The following is a 27466-nucleotide window of genomic DNA, read 5'->3' as shown; positions in this document are numbered from 1 at the left end:
GAGATTAGAACCAAGGGCAGGAACTCCTGCATGGAAGTGTGAATCCCAGCCAGGAGGAGACGTGATTGAGACTTGTGCCACAAAAAGTTTGTCTTTAGGGAATGGTCAGTCCCGACAGGATTCCTCACTCATATTATTTGGGCTGGACGGGACTTAGGTCCTCCCTTTGTGCCTTTCTTGCCCTGGGGTCTCAAGGTTTACTTCTTTCCCTCCAGTTTGTCCCTATCTCTCCAACTATAGCTTTGTTGGACCAGAGGGTGGGGAAAGGAATTTCCTCTATTCTTGTACTGGGGCTGGGGCCGGTGGGGGGGGTGTTGGTTGGAGGTGAAATCTGGGGGTTTGCCTGGAACTCACTACTCAGCCACCAAGTCAGAAAGCCTGGGAAGGTCAGAGCTAAGACCATCTTTGAGATGTTCCACCTCTGCTGTATCCCCATCTCAGTCTTCAAGGGGACAGTGGCTCTAGAAGAGGTGGAGCAGGACTCTGCCTGAGAGAGTTCAAGGGCCTGGCCCTCTGGACTCGCTCAGGCCATCTTTGTATTCGGGGAATTCCACTGGGTGAGTTTGGCCCCTCCCCAACCTCTAATGGACCTTCTCATAGAAGCCCTCTTACAGTTTATCTGTCTTTAGGTGAAACAAGAGAGACATCAGGTAGTGGCAACTTCCCTTGCTTAGGTGGGGGTAGGGGGCGGGGAGTGACTTCTTTTTCCGAAAGAAAAAAATTATCTTCCACATTTTGGATTTTTTTTTAAAGGATAGAGAAATTATTTAGTGACCGCTGTATTGTTTTAATTTCTTAAAATTTCTCTTCCACTCCCACCTCCACCCCCGTAAATACATTTCACTTATTGGCAATTTTCTTCACTTGTTTGAGGTAATGTGCCATTCTAACAGGTACAACTTTCAGAGTCTGTCCCCAGCTTGCCTTACCCTCAACCCCATTCTTGGCAATGTGCTTCTTGCCCCTTTACCCTCCCCAGCCAGCGACCTCAGTCACCCGCCCCCAACAAGACCCCAAGACTGTGTGTGTGTCGGGGGTGCTTAAATTTTGACTCACCATTTTCCCCTTTGTGGGTTAAAGGACCACTTGTAACATTTCTGTGCAAATTTGATACAACCCACTGCTACATAAAGATGTTTGAGATGAATTCCAGCAAGTAATGAGTTAGCATAATAATAAACATCCTGTACCACCATTTGAATTGCCCATTTTCCTCACTCCAGATCCTAGGAATAAGTCAAGAGTCCCCTCCCTTGAAGCAAAATGAACTAGTATTCAGTCCTGATATATCACTTATTCAAGATAGTGAAAAATTTATTTTTAAGAGCGGGAATTGGGGTGAGGGCTGGAGGGAATACTCCTCGCTGTGATTTATTTTTTAAGATTTTATTTATTTATTTGACAGAGAGAGAGAGACAGCGAGAGAGGGAACACAAACAGGGGGAGTGGGAGAGGGAGAAGCAGGGAGTCTGATGGGGGGCTCGATATGGGGCTCGATTCCAGGACCCTGGGATCATAACCTGAGCTGAAGGCAGACGCTTAATGACTGAGCCACCCAGGCACCCCCGTTGTGATTGTTTTTAAAGTTAAATGGTATACTACTTTGTGATCGTGGCAACTTTGAAATTGTACTTCACTGGAAATTTGCCAGCCATCAGCATCCCGATTTTGATTGGACCCTTCCTCCCACCTTAATCTGTTCTTTGCTTTTTTCTGGGGATATTCGGCAGCTGGCTCAGACTTTCAGAGTTTTTTCTTTTGATGAATGAGCACTTCAGTTTTCTTTCCCATGAAGGTTGTTTTAGCTTCAAACCGCTTCATTCCACTCTTTCAATTTCAAAATAAAAAGAAGTTTATGTTAAAATATAACATATAATAAGTTATGAACAAAGAGAAGATACTAATGAAAACTGTCATAATGGACTGATGCTAATTTATGAATCTGATAAGAAATGTATTGTAGAATGAGAACCGAGGATCTAGTTGCTTGGGAGACAGCAGTTAGGAGAAATGGGACTTATGCTCGGATGAAAAAATTCATTTGTTCATTCATTCATGACAGTCTTCCTGCGCCTCAGTTAATAAATATACACTAAATGTCTAATATGATTGAGGTACCATGTTAATCTTTACAAGACAGGATTTATGAACTCAAATGCCTCCAGGATAAGGCAGTGAACAGGTTAGTGAAGTTGGCCAACTATTAGGCAATAGAGAGTGGTGGGGACTTGGTCAGGTGGGAAGGACAAGTCTCACCTAAATAGACAGCCACTACTCAGATCCTGTTAAGTCCAGTAGTTTCCAGGTGTTCTGGATTTCAAAAGAATATGAAATTTCAGATTTTTTGGGGGTATGAAATAGTATGTCATTTCATTCAACATTATACTGGTGGTTTGAGCCAGTAATTAGGCAAGAAAAAGAAACATAAGACAGACTGGAAAAAAAGAAATAAACTATCTCTATTTGCAAATGACACAATCTTTTATACAGAAAATCCTAAGGAATCTACTAAAAATAAGACTATTAGAACTAATAAATGGGCCTTCAGCAAAGTTACAGAATGCCAAATCAATATAAAAAATCAATTGTATTTATGTACACTCATAATTGACAATCTGAAAATGGAATTAAGAAAATGATTCTATTTACAATACCATCCAAAAGGATAAATATGTAGAAATAAATTTAACAAAAGAAGTTCAAGACTTGTATATGAGAACTAATAAACATCATTGAAAGAAAATAAAAGAAGTCCTAAATAATGGATATCACAATTTAATGTACTGGAAGACAATATTCTAAGATGGCAATACTCCCCAAAATTCCAGCTGACTTCTTTATAAACATGACAAAGTAATCCTAAAATTCTTATTTTCATGCAAAGTATCCAGAATAGCCCAAACAATCTTGAAAAAGAATAACGAAGTTTGAGGACTCACATTTCTGATTTCAAAGCGTATTGCAAAGGTATGGTACTCAGGACAGTATTATACTGGCATAAGTACAGAAATAATTTGTCACATTTTGGTCAATTAATTTTTTATTTATTTTTTATTTTTTATTTATTTTATTTTATTTTTTTAAAGATTTTATTTATTTATTTGAGAGAGATAGAATGAGAGATAGAGAGCACAAGAGGGAAGAGGGTCAGAGGGAGAAGCAGACTCCCCGCCGAGCAGGGAGCCCGATGTGGGCCTCGATCCCGGGACTCCAGGATCATGACCTGAGCCGAAGGCAGTTGCTTAACCAACTGAGCCACCCAGGCGCCCGGTCAATAAATTTTTGACAAGGGTGCCAAGACAATTCCATAGGGAAAGAGTAATCTTTCAACAGATGGTGCTGGGGACAACTAACTAGATATTTACATACAAAAGAATGACATTAGACTCCTATCTCACATCACACACAAAAATTAACTCTCATTGGATCATAGACATAAATGAAAGAGTTAAAACTTTTAAAACTCTTAGGGGGAAATATGTGAGTAAATATTTGTGGCCTTGGGTTAGATAATGTTTTCTTAGGCATGACACCAAAAGTATAAGTGACAAAAGAAAAAAAAAACAGATACATTGGACCTCATCAAAATAAAAAAAATTGTGTTGTGAATAATACCACCAAAAAAGTGAAAGGACAACCTGCAGAATAGAAGAAAATAGTTGCAAATCATGTATCTGGTAAGGAACATGTATTCAAAATACATACCGAATTGTTACAACTCAGTATTGAAAGAAAATAGACAATCCAACTAAAAATCAGACAAAGAAGAAAAAAGAAAAAAAAATCAAAGAACCTGAATTTCCAAAAAAATTATAAATGGCCAATAAGCACAAAAATGCTTAACATTATTAATCATTAGGGAGCTGAAAATCAAAATTACAGTGAGATACCATTTCACATGCACTAGGATAGCTAGAATAAAAAAAGTCAGACAAAACAAAAGTTGGTGAAGACTTGGAGAAATTGGAACCCTCATACACTGGTCATGAGAATGCAAAATGGTGCAACCACTTTGTAAATCAGTCTGGTTGTTTCTGGAATGGTTAAACATAGAGTTACCATATGACTCAGTTTTTTCACTCGTAGGTACATACCCAAGAGAAATGAAAACATATGTCCACAAAAGTATTTGTACACAGATGTTCATAGCAACATTATTGATAAGAGCCAAAAAGTGGAAATAACCCAAATGTCCATTACGTGATGAACTGATAGATAAAATGTGGTCTATCAATAAGCAGGATATTATTTTGCAATATAAATTAATAAAGTACTGATATATGATTCAACATGGGTGGATCTTGAAAACATTATGCTCAGTGAAAGAAGTCAGTAACAGATGAATCCATATGGTAGAATTCCATTTTATGAAATAATCAGAATAGTCTAATCTATAGAGATTGAAAATTGATGTTTGCCTAGGGCTGTGGAGGAGGGGTGGAGAGTATCTGCTGATGGGTACAGACTTTTTTTGGTTGATGAAATTGTTCTAAAATTAATTCTTGATGATGGTTACACAATATCTTGAATATACATAAGGAAGAACTCTGTGAGGAACATGAACACACACACATGCCAACCAAACCAAATGTATTTGCAGATTGAATTTGCCATGCAGGTTGCTGATTCATGACTCCTGTTGGGGATGAAAAAAAGACAAAAACAGATGTTCTTGCCATTAAATCACTGTCAGATTAGTAAGAGAGATGAGAAGATAGGCATGAATAATTATAACAAAAGAGAGAAGTCTGAAAGTAGGAAGTTCTGGCTATATGATCAAGGGGAATATGTCATGAAGGTAGTGGCCTTAAAAAAATAATTCTGCTTTAAAAAGAGAGTAGGCATTTATATCTAAATAAAGCACCCAAACAATCTAATTGAACTGTGTTGATATGATTTTAGAGATATTCCCTAAAATGCATTTTTTTTGGTCAAGTGCTCAATGATGGAGTGATTAGATCAATAATTTCCCAAAGTCAAGGCCAAATGAGAATATCACCAAATAGAATGAACTTATGAAATACAAGATTAGACCTGAAATTAAATAAAATTTAAATTTTATTTAAAAATTGCCTTAATATCATGATTATTAGAATGCTGGGGAGTCAAATATTAAAAGTTTGACATTGTGGTGGCCTCTGGCTGGGTCATTTGCTAGAGCATGTGACTCTTGGTCTCAGGTTCACAAGTTCAAGGCTCACGTTGGGTGTAGAGATTACTTATAAAATAAAATCTTAAAAAAAAAAAGTTTGACCCTGTGGACCTGGAATGGTAATTTCTCTAACCTCTTAGCTATTGGATGCCTCATTTAGTCATTCTGGCCACATGTTTGAGGTACTATATACAAACTTGCTTTCAACTGGCATATTTAGTAACATCATTAGTAATTTTTTGCAGAGTATAATTCAGGAAAATGTTTTTTAGTTACATTTTATAAAATGAACTTGAGACAAATCTTAAATAGCCTTTATCTTCAATAAGTGTATAACAATCATTAGAATTAGTTTTTGTTCAATTTTAAACCTCATAAAGAAATCTTAAAGCATTCTTACAAAATTATTATTTTGAAGTTTGATTAGTGAGAACAAAATATAATTTGGGAAGCCTATTTTTCTTTAACAGTTTCTTCTTTCATTTATATTTATATTCTTTATTATGCCTAGCTTGAAGATGATTTATTATGAAAGTTGTTATATAGAGTTTTAAATATTTTCCTCTTTGTGAAATGTTAATGTGGCAAAGTTGATATTCTGATTTTAAAGTTATCCTCATTAACTGTGAAAATTCCTTAACAGAATCTTTTTCTTGAAAGGTTTAAAACTTCTACGGGATCAGGTAACTGATAACGAAATACAATTCTCATAGATTATTTTCTTCCATGTTTTAACTGCTCACACAATAAGCAATTCCACTATTGATTGGAGTATGACAGTGGTGGGTTATCTATTTTTAACCTGGCCCCAAGACCCTCCCACCCAGGTCTGAGAACCAAGCTTTTCAGAATCCTCTTTGCTGTGACGTTCTGTTAGAGATTCTTGTTGAGAGCAATTTGTGTGAGATGTGGAAGATGACGGTAAGGCGGGGGGGTCCTGTTCTTGAGATAAGATGGTGTTAAGACATGGTGACTTCATAGACTGCTTTAGGAATTCTCACTTATGGTGCCAGTAGTAGTGGTTTCTCAAACTTCCCTGCAAGTGGCAGCTTCTCCATATGCCAGTGTTTCAGTCTGACATCATTAGTAGCTGCTCCTGATCTCTTGGCTTCATGTTTGTAGACCTTTATTTCCCAGCTCCTACTTCAATCATATAAGCCCTAACTCCTGCATCACACTCATTGCTTTCAGAATTCTTATAGTGACTCTCTTTTTATGATCAAACTCAGACTGATGTAATGTTTTGGCTTTGTTAATAATCTTTGTATTATTATTTGTATTTTTATAAGCATATCTTGTTGCCATAAGATTGTTTTTCCTAAATTTATCTCATTCATGTACTCTCTCCTAATACTGATGTACCTGTTAGCCTATTTTTTATTCAACCATTGGGAATTTCTTAATCTTTTTAAAACAAATTTATCATCTGTTATCACTGATTATTATTTTTGCAATTAATTTGGGTAATAATGGATTGTACTTCAGCTGAGTGTCAGAATCTCAACACATAAGGTGCATAAAATTTTTTTGTTCAGGCTATATCTAGTATGCTTTTACCTATATTTGAATGTAAATTTTCATATGACAATAAATCTGAATGACATGTCTTGTTTATATTACTGACATTGCTATACTGATTAGATATGTTCGTAACTCATCAAACATCTGTCACTGATTATACACAACTTCAGGAAGGCGGACAGTTTGTTAGTTCTATGACGGTCCAAGTGCCAAGGCTGAAGCTAAAGTCAAAGAGAAGATTTTGGCAGAATTCTGGGGAGAAGCTGAACATCAGTGCATCTTGAGAGTGCTGTGCATTGGGGGGATCTCAAGAAATACTCACTTTCTGACTAGTTTAGGATATTAATTATGATTTACAAAAAACAGGTGCAGACTCAAAGATATATAACATGTATCAGCACGTAAAAAAGTTAAGGAAAATGGACTGGCTTCCTTAACCCCAATCTTGTTTAGAGAAGGCTTGTTTAGTTTCCCTCTGAAGTTCATTGAAAGGGGCTCCTTGGAAACTTTCATAATCGATTCAGCATTTTGTAACAATTAGAATACTAAAGAAGCACTTGTCATTTCATGTGAAAAAAGATGACATTTGAAAAAATGAAATGTCTTCTCATAGGTTCAAGGTCACTAAAATGTTAGGGGAAAGTTCCTAAATGTGGTAAATGAAAACACACTTTCATTTGTAAGATGCCAGAAATGATTCATTTTTATTTTTGGTTTCTGAATCATCTCTATGTAACTGTCCTGTAGGTATTCAGAGAAAGGATTTATAATCTTTTGGCAATACAAGTATTGTCTAGAACACCCTCATGGTTTTGTTGTGTAACCTGAGAGATAAACATTGTCTGAGTTAGAAACATATAATCATGTGTGTAGGTAAATATAAAAATTCTAAAGGCTTTTTTTAAATCCATAGGAGAAAAATCTGTCAATCTATTGCTTTCCAGAATGTATTTGAGATAACAAGAATAACATTCTTTCGTTTTGGTCTGTTGCACATGGGGCTAACAGGTGACAACTGATGTGCTCAGTAAGAGAACAGAAAATCAACACAATTATTTATGTAAATGTTTGCCCCCCAGGCATTCTGGGGATAGCAGGGTCCTCTTGCCAAGATTGTTTTCCTCAAGGACCTAAGTACTAATAAAAATTACTGTAGATACATTAATCAAAAAGAAAAAGTTTTTAAAGAGTTTATTTTTGAGGTTTATTGTCATTGTTCTTAGTGAATTGATAATCTTAATTGGATATATTTGGAATCAGTCCAAATTCTTATTTGGAGATTGAATTGTTTTAGTGATTAAACAAAGTAACTGAGGTCACCACCTTATTCAATAAGATATTTTTTGGCATGTAATTAATTATAATCTCATTGTAAATCCTTTTGATTTAAAGATTAATGTTGAATCTTTGCTTCGATTATGCTATTCATTTTTTTAAATTAAAATTAAGGCATGCGACAGATCACTATAGAACTGCTTCAAGATGTTGATGCTATTCATTTAAAAAGACTTTTATTTTTTAGTCAAAAGCAATGGATTTAGCCTAACTACATTGATTCTGTTGTATAGTGAAGATGCATGGGGATTCTGTATTTTGTAATGATTCTTTTGATTTATAAATGTTAGTTCTATCTATCCCCTTTCGCGGAGAAGATGGAGACTGGATTTTCACCTTAAAGCCAGCAGCGGGAGAAAGCAGGTAATTATCCAACCCTCACCCCCCCCCCCACACAACCTGGGAACCTGCCTGCTCTCCCACCTTGAGAGTGAGTGTACTTTTGCTTTAATAAACTGCTTTGTGCTTGCTACTTTGCTTCTGGCTGTCTTCATTTGAGCGCAGATCCCCAGGGAACTTTCTCCTGGGGAATCCAAGGACCAAGACCTCCATTCACGCAACGCAGACACTCTCTCATCCCAGACATACCTGCTCAAGAGAATTGTAATATTACATGGAGAAAATAATTTAAGACGTTTTCGGGGTCAATACCCGGCTGAAGAATTGTTGTTGAAAACTGACCTCAATGCTTCAGAGCCAAATATAACACAGAGACAGAGCTTGGGGTAAAGAGGAACAATAACCTCATTGCTTTGCTGGGCAAAGGAGGCTGCACCGGGCTAACGCCTTCAAAACGGCAAGCCCACCCAGAGGAAGGAGCTGGGAGGTTTTATAGGGAAATACAGGATCTAGCTGGCTCTGACAGGAATCGTGTATATGCTGCCAGCCTCATTTGTCATGTCTTCAGGGTGGTATTGGGTTTCTCAAACAAAAGGCTAAGAAGGGAGGAGGGGAGCTTGCAGAAGAGAGGAATAAGGTTACTTGGGTTAAAATTGAGCTCTGCTGATGTAGTGCAGCTATTTTGATTTTTGTTTAACTTTATGCTTTTAAGAGGTTTCAGAATATCTCTGCTGTAGAAGGTCATCAGAGGACCGGACCACTGGTGGACCCTAGCGCTGGATCTGGGCAGTCAGAGGCTCCTCCCCACTCCCTGTCCATGTTCCGCCCACCACTTCCGTTGTGGGCGCCATTTTCAATGACTCAGCCTTGAGAAAGCAGTATGGTATTGCCAACATCTGCATCCCTGACTGAACCCAATTAAGGCTTCTATGTAAACTTTTAAGATTCTGGTGGATAGGCGTGGAGATCTGCTTGTCCTGCAGCTGCTGAAGAGAAGTCTGGAAAGTAAGTTCCACTGCTTGTTAAAACTGCCACCTACCTGCCAACCTGGAGTAGCCTCTTTATTCAGTCTTTCCTTGCGCTCTGTGTGGCAGTTTCAGATTCCACCTGGGAAGCTCGACAGTTGTGAACCAATACTCCTAGTCCATTTCTTTTAAGATGAGGCAAGAGGGGATGATAATGTCGCTTTTGGCTTTTGAACTTTTGACTTTTGAAATAATTTAAGGAAAGAAACATTACTGAATAAATCGGCTGAGAAAGAAATAACATGAAACTCATTACTTAAGGCTATCTTGCATATAAAATGAAAGAGGCTTGGTTGACAAATTTTTTTTTTTTTTTTACCGATACACACATTTAAATTTTTTGCAAGTAAATGGGATCAAGTGATTATTTTAGAGTCTGAAAGGATAAAGGAGTCATTCCTGAGCTTTGGTCACAGATTTCCCTACAATGGCAGATAAAAAATAGGAAGGGATAATAATGTTGAGACTGAAGATGCCATAGTGGCTAAGTTATAAGGGAATTTTTTTTTTTTTTTTGCCTTCAGAGATTTATTTATTTATTTATTTATTTATTTAGAGAAAGACCCGGAGAGAGGGGCGACAAGGGAGAGAGGATCTCAAGCCTACTCCATGCTGAGCGGGGAGCCCAGTGCAGGCTTCCATCTCATGACTATGAGATCAGGCCCTGAGGTGAAGCCAAAAGTCCAATGCTTAACTGACTGCACCACCCAGGAGTCCAGGGGAGGTTTTTTTTTTTTTTTTAAAGATTCATTTATTTTAGAAAGAGGGGGAGCTCCTGGATGTGTGCACACACATGTGTGAATTGGGGGAGGGACAGAGGAAGAGAAACTTCAAGCAAACTCGTTGCTGAAGGTGGAGCCTGACTGGGGTTTGACCTGGGGTTTGATCTCATTACCCATGACATCATGACCTGAGCTGAAACCAAGAGTCAGACACTTAACCGATGAAGCCACCCAGGCACCCCTATAACGGAGTTTTTATGCTGAGGAACTTGGACTTGATTCTGTGGAAAAGAGAACAATTCAAGAATTTTAAATAAATTTGCATGACCCAATGGTATCCTTTGTTCTTTTGTTTCTGATTTTGTTGAAAAAAAAATAGCCTTTGCTATTGGATGGAGAATGGTTAGGGGATGAGATGGGGAAAGTGCTTCAGTATTAGAGGCATGGAGGCTGGTGTTAAAAAATAGGTGAAAGGTAATACAGACCCCAGTTTTTGTAATCAGTATCTATTGGTGAGTGTTCGAATATGGTGGTAGGGAAAAGGCAGAATCTATAGCAATTTCTAGTTTTCCATCTTGGTCAAACATAATGTGGTGGTACATTTCGTAGACAAGGGAACATGGGATGAGAAGGGGAGAAATTGATTTAATTTCAGCCATGTTAGGTTTGAGATTATTGTGGGTCCTGGAACTAATTATGAGTAATTGGCAAAAGGATTCTTCTTTTGACTTTTGGGGTGTGGTAACTTGGAAAATCATTTTTACATAAACAGTTTCTAGCAAACTTCTTTGAGACATTTGGTCTACAAAAATTACAAAGATGTAAAACAGATTCAGTGTTTTCCTGTAGAACATCTTTATGAGATTGGCGTGTTTCAGAATCAGAAAGAACTGGGAGGCTGGCTGGTATAATATTAATGTCAAACTCAACTGGTACCTAAAATGTAGAAGAAAGGAACAAACTTATTAAATCTATCAAATCTTAGGTTTTTTTTCTGAAGTTTTTGTGTTGGAATTAAAGAAACATATATAATCAGTATTTATTAACTGTGATGAGTTTTGACTTTTAAATTTGCACTAAAGAGGAGTGTGAAAAGTGAATGCCCTTGAACAACTAACAAAACTGGATATGGAGAAGTGGAGATGGGCTCTATAACAACTTCTGAAGAAGTTAGGATCATGTGTATATATATATGTGTATATACACACACACACACACACACACAGGATTCCATATATATAGGGTCCTATATATATATATTCTATCTATGTACCTATGTACCTATCTATCTCCTATTGGTTTTGTTTTTCTGGAGAACCCTGACTAACAGGTCATTTAATAAAAATGCTAAGGTTGGCCCAGAAAGTTGTGTGTTTTTGAAAAAAGGTGAAGACAAGTTTACAACTTAGACCTTGGGAAACCCAAGCCTAGACTAAACAGTGTTTGACAATAGTTGGAATTTACAGAAGATCAATTACCATTCTGAATAGAAGTGATTCCATTTCATTTGAACAAATTTAATGGTTAGTATTTAAATGTCTGTGTTGTTAAAGTTTCACATTTTCAAAGAAAAAATAAAGAATTGTAGAAATATGTATCACCAAGTTTCAATGGAAATATTGGTAGTATTTGGTAATATTGCTACATCAGTTAAAAAACTGGTGTCATAAGGTCACAGGTTGTTGGTTTGGCCTAGGGAGTCAATAAACTGACTTAAATTGGGAAGAAGGAGGAAGGAAATGTCCATTTAAAAATCAGTGTGCAGAAGTGATGGGGTAATTTTATTTGGAGGAATAAACGTCTGGCCTACTCTATTTTAGACAAGGATTTATCAGTAAGAATGTTCATCTATTTTCCAAATAACCTAAGAAAATTCTTCCAATATTTATGCAGAGGTGTTAATTGAAGTAGGGTCAGATTGAAAACAAATTATATAGCTATTAAAAGTGATTGGTTTAATAAATAATTGTGGAATACTACAGTCATTGAAAATGATGGGTTGATCTCTAATTATGACATGATGTGGTGTTAATCAAACCTATAAATGAAATTAACATGTACTAATAATTCACATCAGTTGTGCTGTTGGAAAGTAACTGTCTTTGTGAGAACATTTAGGTTAGAAAGTGAGAACTGGTCACATGAATGGAGAGAACTGAAGAATCAAAAGAACAGTCTCATCTGCCCTGCATGACATCATGGGAGTAGAGAAAATGAAGTGAGTGAGAAGACACAAGGTTCAGTGAGTTGTGGAACAGGGATTGCTTAACAATTCAGGGCCAGTGCAAATTCTTCAGCAGTGGGTTTACTGAAGGTCCATTTGGGAACTTGGATGTCTGATGTGTGATTTAAATGTTGGTATTACTGTGATGTAGACCTGTTTTTGTCTAAATCTTCGGTAGAAGTCTACTCTACTCCCAGATGCTTGTGTAAAGTGGGCTTTTGATTTTGTGGAAATCAAAGAATGGTCTGAGTTTGATACGAGACACGGAAGAGAATATATAAAAGCTGGAGGCTGGAGGCAAAGGTACTTAGGAGAGCAACTGGGAAATCCAGGGAGGCTTCTGTACCAGGTTCATCTATAGGGTGTGGATTTAAGGTTTGAGGCAATGTTATTTAGATCTTATGGGGCAAGGAATCATTAGCTGCCACCCTCTGTGATATATAGTATTAACTGGACAACACGATATGCATCAGTTACCATTGCCAGGGGAAGACTCCAACTACATGGAAGATAGCAAAGATATGCCAACCACCAGGAATAGACGTTAAACACTTCTGCCCATTACACCTTGGTATTGGAGTTGCCAGGGAAAACACAATGCAGTGGAGCAACATTTTACTTACAGAGAGAAGACACAGAGCGAGATCAGCATCAGTGGTGGACGTTAGTCCCCCAAGGCCAATGGGTCTCTAGGCAGCCACTGCAGGCAATGTATCTACAGTGCACCCCTCTTAACCTGTCCCCTCCCTGTGGAGGACAGACATAGCAGTCGGGTTGGCTAGGTACAATATGATGCAACATTTAAATAGAACAAAGGGGAATATATTGAGCCTAAATAGGGAAAGCTATGTCTGCGCAGGGTGATCAGCACAGGCTGTGAGGGCTCTTTATCTCTTGGTAAGGAGTGTTCCAGGCCCCATGTCCGTTCTTATGGGACCCAGTAGGGTCAAAGACTATATTCATGAGACTTCCTTTCTCCACATATAGATTACTCTGAATAGTACTTTTTTTGTACAAGTTTGAGGCTACACTCAAGCATGCACATACATTCACACATATACTTAAAAACATTAAAACATTATGTGCCAATATGTAAGTAATGTTTGCCTCTGGGAGGTTAGATTTAATTTTCTTCTTCAATTTTCCTGTGTCTCATGAATATTTTTAAAAATAAACGTTTCCTGGGGTGCCTGGGTGGTTTAGTGGGTTAAACGTCTGCCTTCGGCTCAGGTCATGATCCCGGGGTCCTGGGATCGCGCCCTGCATCGGGCTCCCTGCTCAGCGGGGAGCCTGCTTTTCTCTCTGCCTGCCGCTCCCCCTGCTTGTGCTCTCTCTCTGTGTCAAATAAAGAAATAAAATCTTTAAAAAAAAAGTTTCTTGTTTTTGGAGTCAGAAAACAAAGATATTTATGTTTTCTAGAACAAAACTTAATCATGCAGGAGCAGAGCTTTGCAGATTTTTTTTCAGGAATAGAGCAATATCATGAAACCATCTTATGTATTCTTTGTAAATTCTGCATGATATTTGATATGTACTAGACATGTTTTGTGCATGTCAAGCCTTTTTTTCTTTTTCTCTCGTTGCTTTGCTTTAGGTGGGCAAATTACAGCTTTGGTAAGGCTTTATGAAGTGGACGATATCTGACTCTTTCAATCTGTGCTTTTTCTTATGGTGCTGTCCCCTTTTTCCAGGATGCCCTCTTTCCTCATCTTTGAAGTACACTCCAGTAGTCCTTACTCGCTTTGTTTCTGCCCCCAAGTGCCTTATATATACAGAAAACAAGGTCCTTATCACATTATGTGTGCTTATTCTTATCTACAGCTATTTTCCCCACTAGACAATAAATACACAAATTGGCATTTCATTCTTTGTGGAAAGACTGTTGATGTGGCCAAGATTTCTGTAAATTTTCAAGTTTACTTCTGGTCTCAATTTCTTGTCATTCTGAGTTTGATGGGAGATCACCTTGCCCTCTCGTGTGTTCTCTCCCGAATTACATGGGGCACAGGACAAAAGTTTATTGTGTGTTTGTATTCCTTCTACTTAGCACAGTGCCTGGCACAAAATAGTTTTTCAATTTGAGTTGCATGAATAGTAAGCACTGAGGGCAAGTGCTTAAAGTATGGAGCCCACACTTACTCAATCCAATCATAGCTGTAAGGCTATTCCATTACATGAACCCACAAAAGAGATTTAGAATAGGCTAAAATATAAGTATAATCATATCACCAAGAATATATATATATTTGAGTGGGACAGCAGGGGGAAAGGGCAGAGGGAGAGGGAGAGAGAGAATCTTAAGCAGGTTCCATGCCCAGTGCAGAGCCCAACGCAGAGCCTTAGGTGGGGCTCGATCTCATGACCCTGAGATCATGACCTGAGCCAAAATCAAGAGTCAAATGCTTAACCCACTGAGCCACTGAGGCATCCCTCACCAAGAATATTTTAAGTATAGTTACGTGATTGATGCTTTAAATAATTCATACTTATTAAGAATGATATATGTGTTATACCCTCCCCCTCAGCATTGATATTTGTAAAAGAACGGATATTTTCTCTTATCTCTCTAGTGTGATATTTGCTTTGCAATGCATTTAGGACTGTCCCATCTGTATTAAGTTTAACTTCAAGAATATTTGGGGTCTGTTCTGTATCCAACTCCAGAAGAAAACTGCTCTGTCCTTCTACTATCATCTATTATTATTATGTTTTCTGCAATGCATTATACCATGTGTAACTAATATTTTAGAATTACAGAGAAGCATCTGCTTCTGTTTTAATGTCTTGATAAAAGTGTTGTAAATATTGTGGCTGTAAAAGATTCTTTCCCTTAAAGAATCTGTTTTATTTCACCTGGAAACTATTTTAATTCTTAAATCCTTCACCCAGATGCTGCATCTAGTAGAGGAAATGCATAACTTTTAATCAACTTCTTTGTTAATTAGTAGTGGAAAATATGCAACATTGCATTTTTAAGAAATGGTGTTAAAATTCCAAGATAAACAAAAAACCAGGGATATAACATTTACTTCCTGTACCATACAATTAACCTTTTAGAAAGTGGTGTTCATATTCATTTAATTACTCAAGTCATGAAAATTATACTTACAAGGCAGAAATAACTGGTTAGGGCCAGTGGGGAGTACTGTTCACATAGGCATGTGGCTGTTCAGTGAGCCCTGTCTTTTGGAGAGCCACCATCCATGAGATTGCCTCCTGATGCCCCTTTCACTCAGTGATAATCATTTTAAACAAGCTTATGAGAACAGATGGAGGCTTGCCCTTTCTCCATTAAGACATATATCTCAGTGGGAACAGGGAACAGTTAAGGATGTATTAATAAACTCAAGTTGGGTTATATCCGTTTGTTGCTTTTATGTTGGGGATAAGGGGACAAGGGTTAATTTATGTGCTTTTTCCTGGATAACCTTAGTTTCACAGACTGCTAGAGCTGAAAGTGGACCTTGCTATCTCATTTAATAACCTTCATTTCATGGGTAAAAAACCAGTTTCATAAATGCTAAACCCGTAACTCCAGGGAAAAATAACGACATCCTAGGTGTTAGGATTCATATAAGATAAACATAAACTGTCATTTCACTCTTTGTAGAAAGACTGTTGGTGTGTCCAAAGTTTTTGTAAATTATCAAATCCACTTCTGGCCCTGACTTCCTGCCCATACTAACTTTGATGAGAGGTCACCTTGCCCTGTCCCAGGTGTGCTCTTGAATCACACAGGACTTAAACTTTTCTTAATTTCTCCCCCAAGTGGTAGTTGCTTTAATCTCCTGCCATTCAGTTCACCCTGTTCTTTCCCTTGTTTCCAAATTCCTGTTTGATTTTCAAGCTATTTCTTCTGCACTTTCCTTCCTCCTCAATTGGCTTATTAAATTTATTTTTTGGTTTTTCTATAGACATAATTCCCTTGTACACTAGAAGGTGTCCAGTGTCAACTATATATAATGTTAAAGTAATATAAGCCAATAAATAAATAAAAATAGAAATAAACTGATTTTAATACATTTTTATTGTTGAGTGAATTTACACAATTTAGAGCTATCTCTTTCTCTTTAATGGGCACTTCTGTTTCACATGGACTTCTTACTCCTCACTCCAAGTGTGGTACTTGTCTGGTGAAACCAAAGTTCTGGTTCAGTCTGACTGTTTGGCTCTCCATGCCTGCCCTGCACAACTGAATGTGGCTGGAGGAAAGTGCCCAACGGTGCTCACTGATTTCTCATTAATTCGTGACGATGCAGGCCCCCGGTCCTGCCTGCAGTTGGACTTCATTTCCTCGGCACTGACTCACCCACTGTCTGAAATGTCTGTTTCACCCTTTCTCCTCTTCCCTCAAACCTTCCATGCTTCCTTCTCTTGTGTTCTCTCAGCTGATGAGTCTGCCTTCTATTTCACTGAGAAAATAGAAGCAAATTAAAGAGAAATTCCTCATCTCTACACCACCAAATCAACCAGCCCGCTTGCATCTGTACCCATCAAATTTGCTCTCCCTGTTGCTCCTATGGATGAGTGCTTTGTGCTCCTACCTAAGGCCAGACCTTTCCACTCGTGCACTGGGGTTCCCTAGTACGTGGGCTGTGCTTCATGCATAATGCATTTGCAAGAAATACTTACAAATGAGTGCCACTCTTTCCTCGGTTGATATAGATTCAGAGGCTGTCTAATGAGTAAAAGGCTGAATTTTAGCTTGTTGTTTCTGTGACCTCTATATCACTGTGCTGGGCTTCCATGGGCCTTCTCTGGGTTCAGGTTGGATGTGGCTGCCATATGCATGAATTCACGTTAGTTTTAACAAAGGTTCCAAGGGCTGTGCTAGGGGATGAAGGTAAAATAGATCACATGACAGTATACCTGTTGTCCAAAAGTTTGCATGCTAGTGAAATGAAGCATTATTCTATTCAAAATTTAGTTGACAGGTTTTGAGATATTTTGAGTCTTTCTCTAAGTGTGTTAATTAAAATATCAGATTAGACAAATATAAATGGATATTATCCTTTTCCACTGTCCAATTGTCTTTTTTTTTGGTTTATTTATTTAGTTCGATGAGTATTTTTTTCCCTTTACAATGTCTTTATTGCCCTTTTGTCTGAATTCTAGCCACTGCAGCCACTTTCCCACTGTACTTTACCCCATGATGTGTAATTAAACTGCCCATTTTCCTATAATTTAAAAGGTTAAAGAATTGATTGTAATCATCACTCTCTGAGGAAAAGCAGCAGGAATAAAATTACAGATGATAGTTTTTCTTTTTTGAACCAAACATATTTAGTATATATTTCTTTTAGGCAGATTTCATGATTTATGAAGTAGACCTTCTTATCCATCCCCAGGCTTTTAGGCAGAACAGGAAACAATCTTGTTCAGATAGATAGTTATTCTCTTCAGTAGTTTTAAAAGAGGAGACTCTTTGCCTCTTTTGCTGATGGTTTTATGTTTTATAAATTTACGCTTTTATCAAATGTTTTTCGTATATATCATCTGGCTCTTTTCCACAGAAATTTAAACTCAGGTTTTGGTCAACTATAACATTTATTTCATCCATCTGACTTCCTTTCTTTAGTCTATATAATTTTATTTCTCTGAAACTTTCCTTTTGGGCCTTTTCTCTCAATTTTCTCTTTCTCACTACTTTTCTATAACCGTAACTATATAATAGCACAATATCACCCTGTATATATTACAAAACAAATTTTATTTGGGCCAAATACAGCAGATAAATTATACCTCCACCTGTATTTTTTATTTTTTTATTTTTGTAAAGTTACTTCAATGGCCTGGCAGGGATATTATAATGTCTAGGATGCTTGGATTGTATTAAAGGGTTTACAATTATGTAAGAAATACAGATTTAAACACGTAAGTATAATCAAGAGAAAGGACTTTGGAGTCAATCTGTTGCTAAATTGCTGATTCTCCTCTTAAACTTACAGTTTGGTGGGAAGATAATATATGTCCATGAAAAATGACAAATTATCAGTCTTTGTATGCAGAATTATGTGTTGTGATGTATTAAAGGTCTTCACAGGAAGAAAGGGTTAGGGTGGGCTTCAGTAACTGAGAAAGTAATCATGCCCCAGGTGGGAGTTTGGGCTTAAAAGAATGCGTAGGATTAGCCTGGGGAAAAGAGAGAAGATACTGTAGAAAAGGAAAATTTCTGGGTGGAGACAAGGGGCCTTGGGATTAACAAGACATATGAGGACAGTTGGAATTTTGGCTGGTATCTTCTGAGAAAGGCAAGTTCATTCCTTATATTAATCAGGGTTCTCCAGACACACAGAACCAATGGTTATTATCTATCTATCTATCTATCTATCTATCTATCTATCTATCTACCAGGATATTTATTACAGGAATTGTTTCATGTGATTATGGAGGCTGGGAAGTGCCACTATCTGCTGTATGCAAGCTGGAGAACTAGAAAAACTGGGAGTATAATTTCGTTCAGATTGAAAGGCCTACGAACCAGGGTGCCAATAGTGTAAATCCTTGTCCCAATCTGAAGGCCCAAGAACCAGCAGTGCCAATATGGGCAGGAGAAGATAGATATCTCAGCTCGAGAAGAGTGAGCAAATTTGGCCTTCCTCCACCTTTTTATTCAATTGGATGAAGTTTACCCTTATTGGTGAGGGGATCTTTACTCAGTCTATCACTCAAATGCTAATCTTTTCCAGAAACACCCTGACAGATACACCCAGAAATGTTTTACCAGATATGCGGGTTAACTTTGTCAAGTTGACACCTGCAATTAACCATCAAACTCCTAGGAAAAGAAATATCTAATTGATTCCTCCAAAAGCAATGCCTTTTCTGATTATTATACAGGAAATAATTGGGAGTTTTGGAGAGCAAAACACTTGACTAATTCTTTGTTCATTTTTGGCTCCGTTCTAGCCATCTGTCCATACTCAGTCTTAAACAGATGTATTTTAATATGTATTTTCTCTGGATATAGTAATAATTAAAATAAAAGTGACAACAGCTTCAAGGACTCACTAGGTGCTAGGAGCTGTTCTAAATGCTTTATAGCTGTTAACTCTCTTAGAAGAACCTTACATCATAAGTGCTACTATTATCTCTATTTTATACATAAGGCAAAGTGAGGCACAGAGAGATACATGAGATGTTTGTGGTGTCTAAATGGGGTGTCTGTCCGATGTAGGGTGATCCCCAAATGTAGGGCAATGAAGATGGAATCCAGCGATGTGAGCAATGGAAGCATTCACCCGAGGCAGAACAAAGGAGATAGAAGTTTATTGAGTATACCACAAGGGAGCGGCTGGCAAGACAGCAAGGGGAGAGGCTGTCTACAATGAGGCAGTGGGTAAGGGCTGCTTTTGTTTGTATGTATGTATGTATGTATGTATGTATGTATTTATTTATTTATTTCTAGGGAGGGAAAGAGAGAGGGGGGGAGGAACAGAGGGAGAGAGAGACTCTTAAGCAGACTCCACACGGGGGCTTGATCTCACAACCCTGAGATCATGACCTGAGCCGAAATCAGGAGTTGGATGCTTAACCCATTAAGCCACCCAGGCCACCCTGGGGCTGTTTTTAAAGGGGGAAGGTGAGGAGATATGGGAACATATGGAAGTTTACCTTTTTTGGTAACTGTGCCTAGTTGTAAGTAGCTCATTGGTCACTTAGGGTCTATGGATATTTTGAGGTGGGTCACCTGATGGGCCTGCCTATATTCCGCCAGGTGGTCACTGTGGGCCCTTTCTACATTCCATTGCTCAAGCCTGTTCACCTAAAAGTGGCCTCTGTAATGTTGTTCAACATTATAGCCTTGTAATCAGCAAAGCTGAGTTCTGAACTCTCATGGGTTCCAGAGACTGTGCTCTTAATTTTATTGAGAGCTTGTGCCCTGGACTTAGTCACCTAGGCACTTTGGTTGAGCATCTTACTAAGTGCTGGACACTCTGGAGCTAAACAAATGTGAGCCATGGCTCTACCTTTAAAGATCTGACAGCTTGTTGCTAAGCTGTGAGGAGTGGGTTCATAGATTTTGAACGCTGAGGAGAGAGATGACTAATGAGATCAGGAGGATTCAATGATGTCTGCACTGAGGTTCCAAGAGGAGTTGGATGGGTCAGCTGGGGCCAAAGAGAGAGAGATTCAGGCAGCTTACCATTGAGAGTGAATAGGCAGAGGTGGTATATTAGTTTTCTAGGGCTGCTCTAACAAAATGCCACAAACTTGGTGGCTTAAAATAGCAGAAATTTATTCTTTCATGGTAGAGGAGGCTAAATGTCTGAAATCAAGTTGTGGCCAGGATCATGTTCCCTCTGGAAGTTCCAAGGAAGAATCCTTCCTTGCCTTTTCCTAGCTTCTGGGGGCTCCTGGCATTTCTTGGTGGTCCTTGGCTTGTAGCTGCATCTCTCAAATCTCTGTGTCCATCTTCACATGGCCTTCTGTCCTGCGCCTCTGTGTGTTGTGTCCTCTCCTCTTGTAAAGGCACCAGTCACTGGATTTAGGGCCCCTGCAAATCCAGGTTGGTCTCATCTTAACCAATTTCATCTGCAAAGACCCTTTCCAGTAAGGTCACACTCTCAGGTGGTTATACTGTATGTGGTAACAGCACAGGGTATGTGTAGGTAACATGCCCTTTGAAAAAAGGAATAAGTGGGAGATCTTTGTGGGGAGAAAATGTGAGTTGTACTTTAAACTACTTTGAAGTGATATTTTTGGATATGTTTCAATGGCAATATGAAACAACTTTATTTCCTTGGAAATATCACCCATTTCTAGGTCGTGTTAAGCTCTGGGTTATTGCCATACAAGAAATTAAGCAGGTTATTCCTCTGTTGAAATATACTTTTTTCTCTTTTATGAGTTTACAACCTGCAGCTCTGTTTTTCATGCTTTTCTGCATCTTCCTCTTCTTCTTCATAAAAAGCATTGTTGACGGCAAACATTTTTGGAGTACCTATTACATGCCCAGCACCAGTCTGAGACTTCACACTTAATCTTTACAGAAATCTGATGATGCCCTGTAACCTTTTCATATATGAGGAAACCGAGATGATTTTTTATTTCAAAGCTGCATTTTAATGAAAATGAAATATTCTTGGGATATTTGATCTCATAATTAGTAATGCAAATTTTAGTTAAAATGGAACCACAAGTTGAGCTATCAAGACAATAATCAGATGAATAGGTGCCTCTTATACTGGATAACTTCTCAAAAGTTCTTGAAACTCTGCCTGGAAACAGGAAGTTTTCTTTGACTTTGATCACAAGACAAAATTCAGAAAATGCTGGAACTTGAAAGCATATGTTATAGAATGAAAGATATCTGATCGATCGAATTTATCAATTCGTAAATTATACTCTGCGTTTCTTTTGGTGATAGGAAGTTACTGAGAACTTGGATTGCTATTTGTTGTGTGTGTGTGTGTGTGTGTGTGTGTGTGTGTGTGTGTGTGTGTGTATTTTTTTTATATATATATATAGATATTCAGAAAGTGTTACCTTTAGAACAGCTATTTTAAGCTTCTGTTTCTCAAAATTTTGATGGAAGGATTCTAGAAGGGTAACTAAGAACATCAGTATTGGAATCAATCTCCTGACTTCCCACTGTGGCTTGCTACATGAATGTGGGAAAGTTGCCTAAACTTTCTGAGTTTCAGTAACCTCATGGAGAGAAGGGTACTTAACGTATGGGACTATTTTAATAATTAAATAAAATTATATGTAGTTGCGTGTAACAGAGTAATTGCTAAAGTTCTTAGCTAAAATTTAGTAATAAATAAAGAACACTTTTGCTTCATTATTTATGAACTTATCCTTAATGACTCTCTTAATGCTTGAGTTTGTTGTTGCAATTTCATTAGTGTTTGTAGATGTATTTTAGCTTAATTTCTTTTAAGTCACAGAATTAAATGTTAAATTCTTTCAACTTTCAAATGTAGACACACCAGTGTTGGGAAATATGAAAGATTCAATTCATATGATTGTTCAATTGCTTGTAATATATGCATAATTATTTTTATGGATTGCTAGTTACGTCTTTAACAATATGTAAAACACATTAGATTTTGATACAGTCAAGTGATTTGGCATTTCTAAAACTCTTTGAAAAGATCAATGTTATTATTAGATTGCTAGAATGATCTCCATTTTAGGTAGCTCACTAAACTCTGGTTGAAGTATTAGTGGATAATGACCCTATAATTTCTAAATCCCAAGATAACTTATTGTCTCCTGATGCATAGAATGCTTATTCATAATTTTTAACAATAAGATTTAGCTACTTTTATAAACAGGGATTTTTGTATGTAAATGGATTTTATCTGTTGCAGATTATCAAACTTATTATGCATGTTTGCATCTTCTTTTGATTTTAACAGTTCCTTCTGTTTGCCACATATGTGTATAGTTTAAATAAAATAATATTATTTTTCCTTCTAGGTCTTTACAGAAAAGTGACTAATTCACGGTTGCCATAAGTATCACCTACCCCAAAATGACTTATTTCCCATGTGATTAATTTGGTTTTCAATATCTTAGGAATCAGAGGAAGTGAAATTCTATTAGGTGATTTATTTTTATTTCTCTCATAAAACAAATGTGAAACCTGTGGACATGTCTTAGATCAAAAAGTACAAGGCATTTACAGACAGAAGCTAGAAATCAATAGAGATAAATATTTATTGAAACATTCATCTGGCTAATAATTTTTAAATTCTATCAGAGTCTGGACTATAGGGCTAGTTACAAAATTATTTACTTTATATAATAAACTCAATGTAGACTATGACAGTGTCATACATAGTTTAGGCTTTGGAGTTTCCATAGATCTCCATTCTCATATATTTCTAAGTATTATTTCAATTTGACATTTCAATTAAGGGAGAAGGACTGAGTAAATTGTTTTCTCTGGATTGATATATAAAAATCAGTTGCTTTATTCTAATTTTGACTTTTAAAAATATCTCAGATTATACATATTTATTTTTCATACTTGTTTAGGTTTGTTTTTAAGTGACACAATTGTTGACTTATATTTTAGACCAGCATGTTTTACATGAATACAACTCAAAGTACAAAAAATTAGATTTTAGATTGTTTAAACATTTGATCCATTTATAATAGAAAAATATATCGAAACAAACAACCAAAAAAACCCCATCAACCTCTGCTTTCCAAGGGTTGATGTTAGAGGTCATATCAGTGAGGATATAAAATCACTATACTTTTATTTCAGCAAATATTGATAGAAAGTGAAAGTGAGCATAGCTCATTTCTAAGACTTCGGATATGCAAAAGGTATTGCTTTGCTCGGTTTGGGTACAAGGTTGGTAATGGCTGAATTACTCTCTAGGAAGAGAGGAGGGCAAAGGGAAGAGCAGAGAGGGTGGGGGGGGGAGAACAGACAACAGAGAGGATGGTTGAGTCACATGATGGGGAGCAGGAAGGGCACTTAGGAATAAGGATCTAACATTAAATTTAGAATTTTTGATGCTTCAAAGTCTAAGTTCTTCCTCTCCTCCATGCTGTCTTCAAAGTCTGTAGTACCAACAATCTTTCTTGCTTGTGTGTATAAATCAAGACGGCTGGAGGTGAAGCCGTAGTTATTGTTTGAATTTAAATCAGTTCCCTTATTCTTTTTAATTAGAATTAAAGTATTCTCATTTTTTTAATCTCTTAAATTTTAAAATGATCATCAATTTGACAGTATTTTGACAGTATTCCCAAAGAGAACACTTTGATCTTACGTCATTTTCAAGTGACACAAGCATCATTTTAGGATTTCTAAGGGAGGCCTGGCAAAGGCAATACTGTAGATCTATACATAGCGTTCCTGTAGCTGGTCCTTAGCACCCTACCTCGGTGGTGTGTGTGTCAAAGCCCAGAGTGGTGTTGACAGCCCTGAGTGCTTATTTACTCCATGCTCTGCTGACAGGAAAGTATGATCCACTGGCAATTCATACACTGAATTTATGTCACAAATGAGTCATCAACTGATTTATAGTGTACACTATTACTATCCTGTGTCACAGAATATAGAAGTCAGGCATCCGTATTCGTATAGGGGCTATAGAACCACTTGACATGCCATCAGGCATTTGAAAAGAAAAGAGGATTTCAAGTGTTATTAATGGTATTAGTGGTAATATTAGATTGCACAAACTGTTCTTTTATTTGGTTTTTCATGTATTAAGCAACAATCATAAAAATGTCTTGAAGCTGAGCTTAGTTGTCGTGAGGTCAACATGTATCCTTCATATAATGTGGTACAAAGTTCATCTCAGTCACAATACAGTGCAGTGAGGTTATAATGGGATTACTCTTTGTCATGCAGAATCCAAGGATTTCTACTCCTCTTCAAAATGTGAATTTCAGGAGCTTACCGTTATAGACTATGTTATTGACTTAATTTCTCTGATGGTTTACATTCATTCATGTTTTCATCTGAGGAATTTTATGCTTGTAATTGTAAGCTCATGCAATGTGCCCTATATTCTAGTTCATGGCAACTTTGCTTCACACAATCCCATTAAATGACCTATTGGGCAGTTTGAATAATTATGTGAATGCCTGCATTTACATGTACGTACACCTATTTAAAGCTGGGCCAACGAAATGCCAGCTTTAATTTACATTATACAGAATGACTTCGTTAGAGATTAGTTTTCTACTACTAAATAAAGTATGCTATGTCATATCATGGTTTAAGATAACTGAAAATATGTTGAGGATTTTTGTGAGAAAAGAGAACATAAGAAAATACTTTAGAGTGTAAGACTTAAGTTTACCATAACGTTTAGTATCTGTACAATAGTACAGTGGGATTCAAGCTATCTACCGTATAAATTATTAGATAATTTATTTTCATTTTGCTAATCAAATCCCAGTGCTTATTACATCAAAGCTATATATTACTCATTTTTCTGAAACTAAAGATCTTTTCCCTTTCCATCAAGATAACTTCAGAATTTTGTTGATAAGATTGCATTATTTTTTTAGATCTATTTATTGCTGTGATTTGGTTTTGGAAAGAGATAGCCAGGAAGAATTGTAAACTGTTAAAGCGAAGCATATAATGACCTTGTGATGTATTAAAATGAACATTGACATCAGTTTAATAAGAATTTGAGCAAATAGTGTTATATTGGGTGTTCAGTATGTTTACGCATATATTCTTAGAGGGCTTTCCATAGAAAGATCTGTGGAGAAAAGGAAGTTGAGATCCTTGTCTTCGGACCACATTTCTCCTCAGAATCTTTATTCCTGATATTCCATTGCTCTCTCTCCTTCCAAATATGTTAGCTGGCAAATGAGCTAGATAAATATTATTCTGAAAGAAAAACCTATTTATTATTTAGTTAAAATTATATAAATATTATAAAATGAAGTAAGGGCATGTTTTTGTGATTCCTGGAATTTTCATTGGTTTGTAATATATTCTTTCCTGTTTTTTTTTCTAATTTTTTATTTTTAAATGAAAATTTTTTTTCCCTGTTTTTATAAATCAGTGTCTGTAGCCGACCTTGCCAGTTAACAAATAGATTTCTACATCGAGTCCCCTTCTTATATTTTCACAGGAAATCAGAACCTACTTTCTCACTTTCCTAGTCCATCTTATGATTAAGGGTCACTTTGGGACACAGTTCATAGATCTAAGTAGAGGTTTTACTGGTGGTAGCTTTTTCCTGTTCTTGCTTTACAATACTGATATGATGTCTGGTATTTGGTAACCATTTTGTGAACCTGAGGTGTTAAATATCACAGAAAAGCCCTGTGAACTAGGAATCTAACCCCAGCAGCCATTTTTCTTCTGTACAGTTTAACATGGTAGGCACTAGCCATGTGTGAGTAATGAGCACTTGAAATGTGGCTTGTCTAAATTGAGATACACCGTTAGTGTACTACTACAGTAGAGTGGACCCTATAAAACCTCATGTAAGCCGAAACGGCATGAAGCAAAGATGCAATTACCATTCATTTATATTTATATAACATTTTTGAGCATTCCCAGACCCCTAAAATAAATGCCTTAGGACACATCTTGCTAGTGGGTGCGCACAATAAATTGGGATGAAGTGCAGATGCTCACAGACACAGTTCAAAGTCATGGCAGCCTGATGCTGAGATGCTGAGTGTTAGTTCCCAGGGAAGGAGCCTGGCAGGGCGGCTCGCTCTCACTGCTTGCTGCAAAACGAATGCTGAATGCTAGTTTCGCTTTCACCTTTTTTCACAAAAGCAAAAATCCTCTTTAGATTTTTCTTGGTTAGCAAAAACAGATACTGATGTAGGTCTTTCATTAAGCAAAGTGGTCTAATGTCAACTTTGGAAAAGCAAGGTGATGTAGGAAAGACGTTAGGATTCGAAGCCGACAGCCAACAGAGAATTCTTGAGACGTCTTTGGTGCCAAAAGGTGGTTTTGTTAAAGCATGGGGACAGGACGCGTGGGCAGGAAGAGCTGCACCGGGGTCATGAGGAGTGGCCCATTATATACTTTCAAGTTGGGAGGGGGTTAGGGATAGCGTAAGTCTCCAAGGAATTTTGGCAGCAAGGTTTCCAGGATCTTGAGGGGACTAGCTGTTGTTGGGAAAAGGTCATTTATTACCGTCTAATAAAACCTGAGTCGTGAGACCCTTCAGATGTATATCGGTGGGTCATATGCTTGGGGGATGATTGCCAACATGTATCTTGGGGTGGGTAGAGATAAAGGGAGTTTCCAAAGGAATTTTTATATGTTAAAGTACACTTACAGGGTCCTGGGGTTGGGCTAAGATTGCCTTTTGCCCTTAGCAAAGTGTCAACATCGAGGCAGCTGAGTCCCTAGAGGAATGTCACTCTGCCTGTTTCAAGGACTTGTCAAGGGGTTGTAAGTAGTGAGGAAATTTAATAATTTTTCTTTTGCCTTTGTTTCCCACATTAAAGGGATATCTGTATAGGCTTTACCACTTTTATGCTCATCCAACACTACCTTCTGGTTATGATTACTTTCAAACAAATACATATTTTAAACAGTGAGACAAACCTGTGTACACATCTAGGCTTACCTCCTTACTGTCTTTGGATACTGTGTAAGTTATTTAACCTCTCTGAGCCTCAGATCCCTAGTTTTAAAACAAACAAGCTAATTCCTGACTTGTAAGATCCTGTAAGGATTAAGGGATAC

The sequence above is a fragment of the Zalophus californianus genome, chromosome 1 (genome assembly GCF_009762305.2).
Source record: "Zalophus californianus isolate mZalCal1 chromosome 1, mZalCal1.pri.v2, whole genome shotgun sequence".
NCBI lineage: Eukaryota > Metazoa > Chordata > Mammalia > Carnivora > Otariidae > Zalophus > Zalophus californianus.
This window is presented reverse-complemented; position numbering follows the sequence as displayed.